This window comes from Heterocephalus glaber, unplaced genomic scaffold, assembly GCF_053883595.1.
Source record: "Heterocephalus glaber isolate CG9 unplaced genomic scaffold, H.glaber_assembly_v1.0 deba00001532, whole genome shotgun sequence".
Lineage (NCBI taxonomy): Eukaryota > Metazoa > Chordata > Mammalia > Rodentia > Bathyergidae > Heterocephalus > Heterocephalus glaber.
Genome location: NW_028258330.1, coordinates 29,058,212 through 29,063,683, shown reverse-complemented (window position 1 = coordinate 29,063,683; position 5,472 = coordinate 29,058,212).

Sequence of the window (5,472 nt, the reverse complement as noted above, 5' to 3'; positions counted from 1 at the left end):
AGGCCGAGGGCTGGGGGTGGCTCCGGAGGGAGGCCGGGCACCTGGGAGCGGGAAGGGGAGGCAACAGACGGAAACTGCTTGCGACATTGTTGTGGTCGGGCACAGGTCACACTCAGAAGCCTGTTACTGCTGCTCAGGCAAGAAAGGGGGTGGGGTGCGCTGGTCCCAAGTGATAATCCCTGCTCACCCTGCCACAAAACCCACATTAGTAGAGGTGCTGCCTCCTGTCAGCCAGGTCCTAAAGCTGGGCTGGGAAGGCCTGGTGTCACAGATGGGGAAACTGAGGCTTCCAGCGGTCACAGCACTCACTCAGGATCACATACCCAGCAAGAAGCAGGCTGAGGGAAGAGCAGGTCTTTGGCCATCGGACTCTTCCTGCTCTGTACTTGGTTCTCAGTCTCTGTTTACTTAAAAGGACCTGTGCTTCTTCTGTGGGAAAACAGGTTCTCACCCACCTTGCTGGTGGTATGATTTTCTGCAAAGTAACTTGGCAAATCTTTAAACTTTAATTCCCTGAACAAGAAAACCAACCAACCAACCAACCAAACAAATCACCCAACCAACCAGCCAAAGCCAACACTAAGAAAAAAATCTCTTTAAACAGTTTTGGATCCTGTGACCCAGCAATTCTCCTTCTGCACCTTGCCCCTCTGTACATCTTTAAATCCATGTGTAAATATGTTACCACCCTAAGAAGGCTCTGTGCTGTGTGACATAGGCAGGTGGACCGGCCCAACCTGGAATGTCCCAGGGTGGCATTGGTGGCATGAATTATGACACAGCCATTGAAGTGAGGAGGCAGGATTAATGCATCTCTAGATAAAGAAGGATGCTCATGTGGTAACGTTCTAGGTCTTTGACCAGAAGTCAGTTAGGAAAGTACTTAACAAGTCTGTTGTCTGGTAGTTCCTTTGGAAAGGGCTTGCCAATTAAACATATTCCAGTTCCTTTTTGTCTTGAACAAATAATTGAATAACCAGCCAAAAATGGTGTCAAAAGTTAATTGAAAAGTGAGATATGAAGGAGTAAGAAAAATTGGCTCTGCAGAGCAAACTTGGGCCAAACAAAAGAGACAAAGAGCAAAAATAAAACTACATCTTGGCCTGGGAGACACAGGGTGGGCTACTGTGAGGAGTCACAACAGCAGGCTCCTTGCGGCATCTCATCTTTTTTATGCCATCCGCATCTTGTGGGAGCCCAGGAGAAATTCTACATACGAGGTCCTAGGAACTTGGCATTGTCCTAGGACTTTTGGTTTTTTGCTGGCCCCAAACATTTGGTGATCCTCCTGCCTCAGCCTCCTGCATGTTGGGATTACAGGCATGCACCACCACACCCAGCTGTCCTAGGATCTGGTAGTTAACAGGACCCACTTACTTCCCCAGCCAGCTTTGCCACACCCTACTTCCTATCTCAAGGCATGAGGAAGCCTTGTCTCTGTTGGGTGGGCCTGCTCATGGGTGTTTAAAAGATCTTTTTGTAGTTGTGTGTGGTAGCACACATCTGTAAATTCCAGGATTTGGAAGGCTGAGGCAGGAGGATTGTGAGCTGAAGGCCAATTTGGACTGCATAGTGAGTTCAAAGCCACCCTGGACTACATAGCGAGACCCTGTCTCAAGCAATAACAACAACAAAACAAAGCTGTTTCTGCTTATTGGTATTTAAATTTTTCATTTTCTTGGGCTGTGGTTTTGGCATATATTGTATCTGCAGTAAGTACACATGATAACATTTCTTTTGGGGAAACAAAGTTTGAGTTTGGGGAGTTTTGTCCCAGTACTCCCTATGTTTGTGAGCTTTGTTCTGCCCTCCCTCCCAGGGAGCCTTCCCCAATTACTCCATGTCTCCCTGGGCTAGAGAAAGGTCCTCTCTGGGGTCCCAGTGTCACTTGCTCTTTCTCCAGCACAGCATTGATCACTTCTGCTTTTTGATGATTGTGGTTCTTTAGAAATACGCCCACAGGTGCTCTTGTCCTCCTCCTGTCACTTGGGAATTGGGAGAGCATTCACACCTGCCTCAGACTGAACATGGCAGAGTAACAAACAGACTTCAAGGTGGCACACAGAAAGCACCCAAAGATGCTGGGTTAAGATGAAAACTTCCTGCTGGGTGTGGTGGCACATGCCTGTAATCCCAGCACTTGGGAGGCTGAGGCAAGAGAATTGAAGTGAGTTCGAGGCCAGCCTGGGCCCCACAGTGAGTTGAGGACCAGCCTAAACTACAAAGGGAGACCCTGCCTCAAAAAACAAACAAACAAACAAACAACAAACAGATGAAAGCTTCCCACATTCAGCACGGAGAGCCCCACAGGGTCCTCCTGTCCCTGGGGCTGAGGTCTGGAGATCTCCAACTGTCTTCTTTCCCCTGCCCTCCCAGCCTGGTCTCTCCTAGATGGCAGATTGAGCCTCCTGCATTCTGTGCAGTATTAGCAGGAACTAGAGGGAAACCAATACTTGTTGGGCACCTACTGCATGCCTGGAAGTGTGCTGGTGAAGCTGCGGTGCCTCTCTTCCCTGCTGCCACTCTCTGAGGTTGTATTCTAGTCTCATCTTCAGATGAAGAAATGGGGGCTCTGAGAGGTGAAGCGATACAGGTTGCAGTCCCCCAGTAAGGCTGAGCCCAGGGATCGAGGATGCATTTCAAAACAATGCCCAGGCAAGGCCTTTCCGGGGAGGGGACATGCTGGGCTGGGAACCCAACAGTGAGAGGAGTTGGCCTGGGAAAAGCCACTCCAGGCTAGGCAGGGGAGAGGTCAGAGGCAGAAGGCCTCATGGGAGTTTCCTAGGGTGCCCAGGGGCTCTGCTCCCTGCCTTCAGGGAAGGCTGGTCCTGTCTCCTCCCCTAGGCTTCAGCTGCCCGTCTAAAGTGAGAGGGCAGAGTGGGTGACTCCCGTGGACCTTCCAGCTTGGAGAACAGGAGAGAACAGTCTGGAGGGTGGGTAATTCATGGAACATGGATGTCACTCTGCCTCTGGTGGCAGGGACATTTGCTGCAGTGGGGCTTTCCCGCAGCAGAGGGATCTTGGTGCTGCCCAGGCAGGGTGTCATGTGGCCCCAGGCCAGGCCTCTACCCCCACGGTGGCTGCTCCCAGGTACAGTTTCTGCTGACAACTCAGGACCTGGCAGAGGCTGTGCTGGAGCAGCACAGCCCAGTGCTGGCTCTTCCTTCCTTGTTCCAGGCTGCCCATCCCCACCTACAAAAGCCACAGCTGTGACACTTGGTCCCACTGGCAGGACAAAGGACTCTGTCTTCTAACAAGGACTGTGCTTACTGTGTTCTGACTGCAAATGCCTTGGCTGAGAAGTCCAGAATGTGGCATCCACCACGCCTGAATGACTGAGCAGCACAGAGTAAATAACTGTTGAGGGCATAAATGAACTCTGCATTTCACTATGGACCCTGGGTCTGATGGCCTAGGTTAGAATCCTAAGTCCCCACTGGGTGACTCAGTTTCCTCTTCTGTTGGGCTCAGCCAGAAGGCAGCATGACAAGAGGGCAGAGGTTGGGACACCTTTCCCTGCTCCCTCCTAGCTGTGTCCTTCCCAATAACCCCTTCTCCACAGCCCATCTGCCCTGGGTTTGGATACTTGGGTCTTGGCTAACAGGGCCAGGGGACCACTGAGGATGGAACTAAAAATACACAGCAAGCTGTGCAGGGGCAGAAGCGTTGGGGGCTGCCAAGCAAGACTTGGTGAGGGAGGTGGCATCCTGCTGGATCTGGGTCACATGGACATTTGGCTTGGGAAGATGGGAAGAACAGTCCAGTAGAGGGATCAGCATAGCTGAAACGTAAACACAGAGCCATTACAAGCAAAGGACCAGGAGGCTGAGTCCTGGGTCATGGGTATGCTCCTGCTGGGCTTTGGCATGGAGGGAACTGAGCTCCTCATATGGTGCCCAACACAGCCCAGTGCAGGGGACAAGGCCAGGGGCTTGGAGCTCATGATGTGTGGACATACCACCCAGCAATCTGATTTAAATGTGAATTCTAATTCATCAGACTAGCAGGCCTGACGCTGCTGTGGACAGAGAACTAAATGAGCCCCTGCTCCCTCTGAGCACGGCCTGTCCATGACCCCATTCACCCCGCATTTAGGGCAGCTTTCTGTGATGGCACCCACACTCCCGAGAAGATGATGATGCTATGAAGACTTGCAGATCTGGGTCTCTGTAGGGTATGTGGGGTTAGGGGTTTGATATCAGTGGCAACACCTCCCCCAGCCCCATCACTTGCAGATCCACCCACAGACACACACACGTGTGCAAGAGCTCAATGTGTGCAGGTCTACAAAATGAACAGTAACACCAGGGGCGATCTGGTGTGGTGTGGAGATTGTGTGTCTTCTGTGTGGGATGCTGGGAGGCCACCCGGAGCAGGGATGGCCATGTGGACACAGCCTCTCCCACCAGGAGGGATCTAAGGACCTGAAGGACCCAGCTCTCTTCTAGCCCTCTCTTCCCCTGTGATTGGCAGCATCTATGCCTGCATGGCCTTGGGCCCCTGAAGGAGCTTCTGGGAGAATGGAAATTTCCCAGCAAGGAAGGATGCTTTGGTGGTTGCCAGAGCCCATATTACTGACTTTTTTTCCTGAATTCTAGACAGCTATGGCCTTCACAGCCTGGGACACTGAGCCTGGAGAGGGGGAAACCCGGCCCCATCTCACTGTGAACTCATCACCGACCTGGGGAGGACAAGCCCAGAGTCTGGCCAGCTGGAGCTCTAATTCCTGGCCACGCCCACCCTGGCAGGCAGCCTGGATCATTTCTTGGAATCCCTACAGTGGCTCTGGGATCAACTCCTGAGCCATTCGAAAAGTAAATACTGATTGGGCACCTACTATGCACAGGCTTTGGGAGCACCGCCGTGACCTGCCTACACTGTCGTGGCCGTGTGTGAGAAGAGCTGGGTCTTGAGTATTAGAGCCACCTGGGATCATCCCCATCATCTTCTGCCCTCCAGAGTTCACACAAATCTGGGTCCTCAGAATAGCTTGAGGAGCAGGTGCTGCTATGGTACCCACTTCACAGCCGAGGGAAGCAAGGACCAGAGAATCCAATGAGCTGCCCAAGGTCACACAGCTGTCATCAGCAGCCCTGGGATTTGAACCTAAGGTATCTGAGACCACCCACTTCAAGTGTGCAGTCCAGGGGCCTTCATACACTCATGGAGTTGAGCAGCCAATTCTACAATCTAAATTCAGTACATTTTCAACATCTGGAAGGAAACTGTGTGCACAGTGGTGGTCCTTGGGAGCAGGCGACTGTTTCACCAGGAGGAGAAACTGCTCAAATAGTGGGTTTGCAGTCAGCACGCACATCACCTGGAGAGCATGGGGACCGTGCTGCTGTCCGCCCCACTATTAAAGAGAGCTCCGGGGCAGTGGCAGAGCCCAGCATACAAGCATTTGTTAGCTTCCTAGGGAGTAGGTGGGAGCTGCGCAGTCCTGTTGGGTAGCAGAGGGCAGATGCAGGA